The sequence below is a fragment of the Equus asinus genome, chromosome 2, assembly GCF_041296235.1.
Source record: "Equus asinus isolate D_3611 breed Donkey chromosome 2, EquAss-T2T_v2, whole genome shotgun sequence".
Taxonomy (NCBI): Eukaryota; Metazoa; Chordata; class Mammalia; order Perissodactyla; family Equidae; genus Equus; species Equus asinus.
The window spans coordinates 13,112,318-13,123,100 of NC_091791.1; positions in this window are offsets into that span (position 1 = coordinate 13,112,318).

Sequence of the window (10,783 nt, forward strand, 5' to 3'; positions counted from 1 at the left end):
ATTTCGGCGGGCGAGAAGGGGGCAAGGGATGGACTTTTTTTTTCACTGAGGTATGACTGATGTTCAGTAAAGCACACGAATCTTAAGTGAGCAGCTCAATAATGTCCATGTTTATACGAGGTCCTGGTCCAGAACACTGCCAGCATCTGGGGGACAGTTTTTAAGAAGAGGTCCACCCTAGAGGAACGTTCGACCTGCACCCTGGGACCAGGGTGATGCTGGGGGTGGGATGTCGAGGAACTCAGGGCCCCCAGTGTGCTTGTCATTCTACCTTCCATGTTTCATGTCTTGGTTCTCAGCTGATGGAGAATGTCCACACCTTGTCCCCAGCTCCTCGTCCAGCTGTGTGGAGTGAGAAAAAAGAGGCCTCTCCTTCATGCAGAGAGCTCTTTGAGAGTTTCTTCTCATTTTTTCCATTAGGGAAATTAGTTACTTCCCAAATTTTTTAGCAGCCAAGGGGCCATTTTGCCTTTGTAAACTTTGTGGCAAAGTCGGGAGGAATTTCGGAGGATTTGTCCCTATCTTTACGTCCCTGCTTCTTCAGAGCTGACAAGTTGTATTGCTCAGTTTACCAATAACCTGTCACTTAAAAAAAAACTTTTTATAGGAAGAATTTCCAAACATTCAGAAAAGTAAAAGTACAATTACAAGAAAACCATTGTTTATATTTAATAATTATTAACACTCTGCCATGTTTCCTCCATCTGTTCACGTTTTTGCCAAATTATTTTAAAGAAAATTAGACATGATGGTTCACCTAAAATAAGGGCGTGTATTACATCTAATAAAATGAATCATTATTTCCAATGTCATCTAACACCTACTCCATATGCAAACTTCCCAAGCTATAGAACGCTTCAAAACGTCCTTTTTTCAAACCAGGATCCAAGCAAGGAGCAGGCTTTGTAATGTCTCTCAATTTAGACCAGTCTCCTAACCTTTTTTATGTTTTATGTAGTGACATTACCTTTTTGAAGAAACCAGGCTAAGTATAGTGTTAAACGCCCTACATTCTCAATTTGTTTTATTTTTTCTTCCTGGTGTCATTTAGCTTGTATTTCCTTCACTTCTGAGAAGGAAGGAACATTCCTTATGCTGACCTTCCCCGTGAGCCCAGAGGCTCCTGGATTTTCCCAGTTCACGATATCATTGTCGTCTCAGAAATTTTTCCACAGTGTCCTTACATTAAAGAAAAACAAACAAACAAAAATGTAACAATTCCATTTATTACACAGGTCCAAACAACTTCATAAGTATGTGAGTCTAACAACTTAGCAGCTGACTGAAAAAAAATAGTGTACATAAAAATTGGAGTTTTAAAAGTGTATTTCTATTTCATTCAGAAATCACCAGATTAACTTAGTAATGGGATGTGGGCACCTGTGGACACCACACAGCTTCTCATACCTTGAAATCAGATTGATGTCACCACCCATCCCACAATGATTTTCGTGTGGTGCTTATTTTTTATCACAGCAACCACTGAAAACCCAACTTTGCAAAGATATGACTCCATCAAAAAGAATGTAGTATCTAATGTTGAAACCGTGAACCACCTTGAGCTAATTCACAGTTTCAATTATCACTGTATTTCCCTTGAAAATTTAAAATATCCTGTGGTACTCCCGTCAGTGTGCTGTGGCATCAGGGTGTCTCAGTGGGCAGTTCGGGAACCATAACATGTGTACAGTATCCCGTAACTTCAGCGGCAAGATTACAAGCGATTTGAAGGCAAAGTGAACAAGCACAGGGTTGTCTCAACGAAGCGAACGAGAACACCACCTCCTGACCTGCAGCAGTGCGTCCCAACTTTACTAGACTTCAGAAACATCTTGGCAACTTATTAAAATGAACACTCCTGAGCCCCACCCCAGAGAAACTGATCCAGTAGGTTTCGGGCATCTGTTTTAAAAAGGAGCATTCCTGGTGGTCTAAGTAATTCCAAGACTACTGTGTTAGGACAAGTCCTTTTGGGTCATCTCTGACACAGAGTTCACTCTCAGAGAAGAAAATGGAAAAAGGCAAGAAAGTAAAGTTTCAATGAACAAAGTCTGGGTCTTGATCCAGCCAATAGAGTGAGTTCAGTGGCCTTGTGAATGCCCCTTGCTAACCTGTTCTCTTGAATGGCGCTGGTTAAGTACATCTCACGGCAGTGCTGGACTCAGAGGTGAACAAGGCCGGCCCTACCCTGAGTTCCTCTAGTGGGTGAGAGGAGAGAAACATAAACAATGTCTCTTCAGGGCATGACTTAGTTCAGGGCAGATTTCAACAGTGATTGCAATTTTCCAGGGCTACTGACTGACGCCACCTTGTGTTCTCTCCTCCCCTGTTTCACACCAAATGAGGCCATTTTCCCCAAATCCAAAGAACTGGGGGCTCTTTTTCTATGCAAATATCAATATTTCCTTGGTGAATTACTTAGAATTCTAAATTGAAATGTTGGGGGGCCTTTCCATGGTTTCTTTCACTGTTCCTTAAAAAAAGTAAGAATAATAAGAACAAATCGTATGTTTATAAAGTTCTTCCCAGCTCACACTTACATTATCTCCGCTGAAACTGAAAGCAGCTGGTGAGGCCACAAAGCAGGGCATATTAACCCCACTTTACAGATGAAGAAGTGGGGACGACACAGGCCGAGGGAATTGCTCAAGGTCCCTGGGGGGTAAGTGGTTGGCGGACCTGCACCCTGAACTGGCCTCCGTCAGCAGGCCCAGCCGTGGCCTGTGCTCTGGGCGGCCTTCCATTCCTTCTTAGAAACAGCTGCAGTTGTGAAAGGATGCCATCAGAATCCTGACTGATCAAGGTTAAATTGTTTTCTTTAATAACTTCCACCACTCAAACACATTGGGTGCCTCCCGTACACCAGGCACTGTGTGGATGCCTCTCCCTGGAGGCATTCAAGCAGAGGCTGGGCAGTCACCTGCCGGAGGTGCAACAGGGCCTTTGCACATCACCGGTGATTGGACCAGCTGAACCCAGAGCCTCTTTCAACTCTGAGAGGCCATGGGTTTCTGCTCTGGAAGATGCTTCTCAAGAAAGATGGGAGCTCACATCTTCGTTTCACCCTGAGGGAAAGCAGGAAGTGAGCTTAAAAGAGGGATTTAGGAGAGAAAAAATATAAAAAAAAAAACAAAAAAACCCAAAGGCACAATTTGTTTCAACATTTGCCCAAGCTCTTAAGTTTGAGCCCTCGAGAGCTTCGAGGACACCATCAAACAAAACAATTTCAACAGAATAATAAATATTAACCGGGAGGGGGGGGGGACCTCCCTCTGTTACCAGCTGCTCTCGAGAATCCCATGAGTGCCGGTTGGATCACGCCCCACACATGAGAGGAAGGATTCTTTCTAGCCCAGAGAGGTGAGACTGAGCTACACAATGCAGAAAAGTAGAGAAGAAGGGAGAGAGAAGCAGGGGAGGTGCCGGGGCCCCTGCCGGGGGTGAGGGACGAGGGTGGGAGAGAAACGGGGATTTTAACAAGCTCCCAGAACTTAGTACGTGGATCTCCTTCAGGGTTTTGGGAGGAGGAAAAGGAAAACAGCTGCTCTGCGACTGGGCCAGCAGGTTCTGGGTTTTATAAGGGCTACTTTATTAAGCCTTGGCTTCACGAGGAGAGGCCGTTGGGGTTGCTGCTGTGGAAGAGCCAATGCTCAGTATTGTAGAGTGTGCTTACAGGGGCTTCTAGAAACTTGACTTGCCTTAGGAATGGTACTGCCTCTCTGGCAGCCTAAACAACAATCTCCACCCTACAGATCACAAAGCACCCACTCTTCCGAGCGATCTCCTTGGAGCCTCACTACAAGTCTAGACATAGGTATCAATATGCCCATTAAGCAGATGGGAAAAGTAAGACTCAGAGGCCTAGGTGACCGTGTCCTGTATTTCCGCCATAAGCATCTTTGCTGTAGACATCTTTGCTGCAAGCATTTTTGCCACAAACATTTTTCGCTGCATAACTAATTGGCCCTAAGGCAAATTTGCTGTAGAAGATTAAATGACTGGTTGACAGTTTGGATTCACTTCTCCGTTGATGCAGTACTCCCATTTTTCATATTACATAAATCTTAGCTCCACATTCCCATAGAAGTTTGGCACGTCTATCATATGACAATATGCCAAGAACAAACAGCAGTGTAGAAGGCTTTTCACAACACGATTCAAAGCCCGGCATATACACACCCTAGGTTAGAAACTGGATTTGGAAATCGATACCTCTCTTAATGAAAGAAGAAATTATAGCCAAAAAGAAAAAGTGTGATGGATGCTGAACAAGGAGCTGAATCAACATGCAAAACAATAAAAATGTATAATATTATGAACGGAAGACTCCAAATACAAGTGCTTAGGTACAACCCACAAAATAAAGTCAGATATTTGCTCAGCATTACCAGGAATCCACTCACATTTTAAATGTGTTCAAATATTTTGTATTTTGCAATAAAGTCTTTTTAATTTTGTTATGTCGTGAAACTGTTTGCAGTGAAAATGTTTGCGGCAAGGACGTCTACACAAAGATGTTTGCAGCGAAAGTACGAGGGCCGTGTGTGACAGCCGCATGAGGAACATGGGGGATTTCAGCTCCCCTGTTCTGACTGTGAATCTGGGGCTCTTCCCACTGCCTGCCCCGTGAGCACCAGGCTCTCCATCCATCTGAATTTTGGTTTGAAGAGTCATCAGGTTGGTTTGGCTTCCCTGTGCCCAGAGCCACTCTCAAGTCACTTGGGAACTCAAGGCTGAATTGTCATTCTGTTTTTTCCTGGGCCTTTCTTTGCTTGTTGTAGGCACTTTTTAAAAACCCATTGAATTGTTTGGGAAAATGAGTGACAGTACATTTGCCAAAGCATCCCGTGGGTGGTGGCATTCTGCTATCTATTCTGCACACACAAAGAAATCATGCTGCTGATTACATCTGTCCCGCCTGGATGCGCTCGTGTGCCCCTCAGCATGCTGCTGTTGATGGTGTCCTCAGCTCAGACGTGAAAGGGAGGAGGGCGAGGGGGCCGGGCTTTATTCTTTCCCCGGTATTTACATAGAGCCAAGGAAGGGCGCTGCTGTTGACGTTCTTATTTCCATTTTGTTGCTGTTGTTGGGAGGTGGGGAGGAAAAGAGGAACCGGGTGTTTCTTGGAAGCGTGGGGTGGGCAAAGGCGACATACATTACAACTGAGAAATAAAACCTTCTATGGTTTAACCTGCAGCAAGTTCAAAGGATACATTAGGGAAAATTGCAGGTGCTGGTTCTGAGGTGTTTGGAGGTTAGAAAACGAAAGGTAAACAAACTCCTTGCCAGCTCATCTCAAAGAGAGACTGGTTGCAGATCACTCTTCCAACAAGAACCCTCCTACAGGGGCCGGCCCGTGGCCCAGTGGTTAAGTTCACGCTCCACTTCAGCGGCCCAGGGTTTTGCTGGTTTGGATCCTGGGTGTGAACATGGCGCTGTTCATCAGGCCGTGCTGAGGCAGGGGCACACATAGAGAAACTAGAATGACCTACAACTAAAATATACAACTATGTACTGGGGGGGTTTGGGGAGAAGAAGAAGAGAAAAAAAGAACCTTCCTTCTATGGATCTCAGAGGAGGCGAGGGTGGTGGAAGGGGACAGAGGGAGGAGAAAGAGGAACAATAAAATGTATTTTTGGAGACAACCTCCTTTACCTAGCTTTCTGTCTGGAAACAGAAACGGGAATAGATCAGGAGTTGCATCAGAAGATTTTAAGAGATGCAACAGAAGGAAAGAATTTTCTAATGTTCCGGTTTTGCTCAAGTTCAGGCTGTAGAAACCACAGAGTTTCTTCAGAGGTGGAACCAGTTCACAGGATTATTTTTTTCTTTAATGTCAACAAAACAGTTTCCAAGGTGCTACTAACTGCAAAACTTACTTTAAGTATCACGGAGGTCTAGGGTGGGGAGGGCTGACTGATCTCTTTATTCCTTCAGTTCCTACGCCGAGAGGCAGAAATCACGTGACCTCCGGTGGGGTGCCCTCCCCAGCCCCCAGCAGAGGCGGCAGAGAGCGTGGGGCCCTGATGCCCAGCCCTGCATCCTTCCCACCGCACCTGTGGGTCTCTGTAGATTTCTCGTTCTCGCACACCCCACTGAAGGTTTCCCTTGCAATGCCAATGTGTTAACAGATTTGGCTCTCAAGTATTTTCCTAAAACAAGGAGCCCCCCTGGCTCATGCTGCCAAGCCCTCAGCCAACCAGTTCTGTGGCTGAGAGCAGGTGCATTCTGCAGTGGCCTCCCTTTCTGCCACTTTTTTGTGGCTGCCAGGGATTAAGGAGGTGGTGGGGCAGGAGGAAGGGAGTAGCTATAAAATGGCAGCATGAGGGATCCTTGTGGTGATGGATGTGTGTAGTATGTTGACAGCATCCATGTCAATATCCTGGTTGTGGTGCTGTACTAGAATTTTGTAAGATGTCACCATTGGGGGAAACTGGGTGAAGGGTACGTGAGATCTCTATGCTTATGAATCTACAATTATCTCAAAATAAAAAGGTTGACTTAAACAAACAAAACAAAGCAACAACAAAACACGCTGCATTTCCGTATTACAGTCAATGATGGGAAGATGCTTCTAACAATGTACAATTTTGAGAAAGGTTGTTTTTATCTAGTAGCTAGCAGGGAGCCCCATTGGGGCTGTCTACAGGCTGACCGGCCCACAGGCTGTACAGGTAGACAGGTTTGGCTCTGGGTCAGTGGTTCTAACACGTAGAGTGCATCAGAATTACCCAGAGCACTTGTTAAGCAGATTCCCAAGCCCTCCTCCCAGAGAGTCCCTGTTTGTGGATGGGCCCAGGGACCTGCATTTTAGCACGTGCCCCAGGAGAATCTGATGGAAACTGCCCACTCGTTCATTGTTCACTCGTTTCATTCATTCCTTCCCCAGGGTGACTGCTTATATGTGCTAGGGTTGTATGGGAAGTGCTCACAGGATATTAGTTTCTAGATTTTTTTCTTTAAAAATAAATACACATGCCTGGGATTCAGTTGTCTCAGAAGGTGTTCCATGATTCTTTTTATGGTCGTGATCAAAAACTGATATTAACCAAGGGCTCACTGCAGACCAGCTACTAAACTAAGCGCTTTATGCGTATTAGCTCATTTCATCCTTACCACAACCCCGTGAGATAAAGCCACAGAGGCACAGAGAGTTCGAGGAACGTGACCAGTGTGTCACAGCCTGGAAGTGGTGGGGTCAAGACTTGTAAGACCGTGCTCCCTAAATGCTATGGTCTGAATGTTTGTGTCCCTCACCAATTCCCATGTTAAAATCCTAACCGCTAAGGGGATGCTTTTAGGAGGTGGGGCCTTCCGGAGGTGATCAGGTCTTGAGGGTGGAGCTCTCATCAATAGGATTTGTGCCCTTATGAAAGAGACCCCAGAGAGATCCCTCCCCCTTCTGCCATGTGAGGACACAGTGAGAAGTCTGAAGTCTGCAGCTCAGAAGAAGGTTCTCACCAGAACCCGACCCTGCTGGCCCCCTGCTCATGGACTTCCAGACTCCAGGCTGAGAGAAATAAAAGTTAGTTGTTTATGAGCCAGCCAGTCTATGGTATTTTGTTACAGCAGCCTGGGTGGACTAGGACACCAAGCCAGAGAGTTACCCTGCCCGTGAGCGTGGCATCAAACATCAACTGGCATAGCTTTCGGTCTGCTGGAAAGGCTCTGGGCTTGGAGGTGGGGCGTGGGTCCCAGTTCTTGCTCTGACACAGCCAGTCTTGAGACTTTGGGCAACTCGCCATGGGAGCAACCCAGTCACATCTGCTAAGCCAGGTCACGTTTCCCCAAACTTCAGTCCTCTGTGTCCCACCTTCATAACACACCTTGTAACACTGAAAATTTTGCTCATTTCTTAAGTGTACTTATTTTTAAAAATAAAATCACTGTTATAAGTAGCAGATCTGTGTCATACGTCCTAGAAGACAATGTAAAGATACAGTTGATGGAAACGTGACGTGATTAACTCTGACTCAGGTCCTCTTGCCTCCAAAGTCTCTCAGCCTCAGATCTTCTCTCTCTTTGCGAAAAATGAGAAAAGATAGAGATGGAGTGTTATTAGCATTAAACTGAGGTGTTATGGGCTGAATTGTGCCCCCCCTCAAATTAGTATGTTAAAGTCCTGACCCCAGGACCTCAGCATGTGACTGTATTTGGAGATAAGGTCTTTACAGAGGAGATTAAGTTGAAATGAGGTCACTGCCGGGGCGGGGGGGGGGGGGGGGGTGGGGGTTGCCCAAATCCAATCTGACTGGTATCTTTATAAGAAGAGGGGATTAGGACCCAGACACGGCTGAGGGAGACCACGTGATGACACAGGGAGGAGGCGGCCATTGGCAAGTCAAGGAGACCTCAGAAGAAGCCAACTCTGCAGGCACCTTGATCTTGGATTTCCAGCCTCCAGAACAGTGAGAAAATAAATTTCTGTTGTTTAAGCTACCCGCTCTGTGGGACTTTGTGTAGCAGCCCGAGCAGACGATTATAGAGTTTCCCTGTAAGGTAACCAGAAAGACTTAAAAATAAATGGAGAGAAAATCACTTTTTTCCAGGATGTCAATTTATATTGTTTAACTCTGTCTGAACACCACCCAAAAGCCCCTCATATGTTGGGGAAAGAGTAGACATGTAGTTCAGGGGTCCCCAACTTTTCTAAGGGGGAACCTTATACTCTTCATTTCACCAGGGGCTTCAGGTCGTGAAGTGGGGAGGGGCTAAAGCTGCAGAGAGGGTGAGGCGGGGCAGGGGTGGCCACCCCTGGAAAAGCCCCAGGATTCACTCAAGAAGCACCAAGAGGGCGTCCTGGCAGCAGCTGTTCAGCCTTGCAATGGACAAGGCAAGGTCAGCATGGGGGTGACTGGGTCAGCTGGGTCTGACCTTTACTCTCTTAAGGTCCTGAGCCCCAAGAGTCTCTTAACTCCGCCCGCCTTCCCCATTGGGTCCCGTGAGCCTCATCATCCCCCTCTCCCTGCTCCTTTGCTGCAGGTGGAAACCAGTCAAGATTCCCCTTGGGACCCCCTGGAAGACACTGTGTTGAAGGGTGGGGACAGATTCCTGGGTCTGAGGACAAGTGCCTGGCCCACTGGTTGGCCTCCATGGAGGGCCCGGGTTGGGTGAAAAAAGCACATCTTTCAACACCAGAATCACATGGCATGAGATGCTCTGACCGAGTCGGGCAGTCAGAGCAGCTGATCAGATTCATGTGACTCAGGGGAAATATGCTCCCTGCGTGGGACGGTGGGTGGAATTGCCTCAAATATTGAAATGGTCGCTTCTGTCTCTCAAGTGGGTAGAGTTGAATCTCTACAGTAAGTGATCTTCTGATGTGACCTCCTTTACTCGGAGACTCTCTGAAGGTGCATGGGGTCCCTTTACCTGAGCCTACATACATACAGTGGCCTTCCCTTTCCTTCTGTGACCTCCCAGGGCTCTGAGCTGACCCGCTACAGCCCACATTTACCTCTTCCTTCCTTTCCTGAGGCCATCTCCAACCCCATCAACCGCAAACTTCACAGATAGAGGCCACGACCTTCCGGGGCTGGGGCCCCTCAAGCCAGTGTCACCCTGACCGCTTCAGTGGTGGTCTGTTCCTTCAGGAGCCACCACCCATTTCCTTTCTTTCACTCTCCACGTTCAATAACCAATCATGTATTTTCTTTTTACATATCTGGAAAAAACAATACATTTATTTGGTTTGGTTTATAGTTCTGTTTTTTAAAAAATAAAGGCATGTTATTCTGGCTGGCTTCAGTCCGTGGATTGATACGGATTGTTGACCCTCTGGTCTGTACTTGCTGGAGGAAAGGGAGGGGCAGAAGGGTGAACAGGATGAGGGGAAAGGGTAAAAGCTGGCTGGGAGGAAAGTGCCTCCAAACCCCGGGAGCTGCAGTGGACAGAAGAGGGAATCACGGGGACGTCCTGCCATTTGTGTCCACCCCATAATGATCTCCCATGTGCTGTGCTGGATGCAGCAAGTACAGCTCATGAGAGCCCATTATGTGCATCTCTTCCCAACTCCACATTCAGTACCATCACATGGGTAGTGTGAAACCAGCTGTGGTGGGAGTATTTACACTGCAGAAATCGCAAATGCTACAATGAGGGCTTTTCACCTCTCTCCCCTGGGAGCCTGTTGTTAAGCATTTACCAGCACACCACTGAGCACGCCCAGGCACAGGTGGACTCTAATGTGACTGAAGACCATCAGGGCTTTCTGGGCAGATGAATGACAGAGCCTTGAATTCCTAGTCTACGACTGTTTTCTTTATTTATATGTTGATTGATAGATATAGATATAGAGCGATAGATAGAGATATAAATAGATAGACATAGAGATATCAATATCTATCTATATATTGATATCTATCATAGATGTTGATACCTTATTTCTCCTTATCAATCATCTATCTCCATCTGTCTATCTATCTATCTATCTATTTAATTCATAGGACCAGGGGGGGTTCATTAAAAGACCAGAAACACATCCTCTGTTGGGCAATGGACAAATAGGAGAATTTGCGCAAATGGCGAACTCAGACCTGGGCAGTGGGTATGTGAAGAATGGGGTAAAAAAGAACAGAAAAACACGTATTAAGCAAATTTAGGAGGACAGGGATAAAGTTCAAATACACTCTTCCTTAGAGAATACAAAGATTGTTTTTAAAATTCATTCCTTCTTCAGCCTTTCAGAATTTCCACAAATTACGTTGCAAAGAGATATGCTGCCACTAAACCCCCCGCAGTCCTTTAGAAATGGCCTCAACACCCGACTTTAAGACCAGCCACA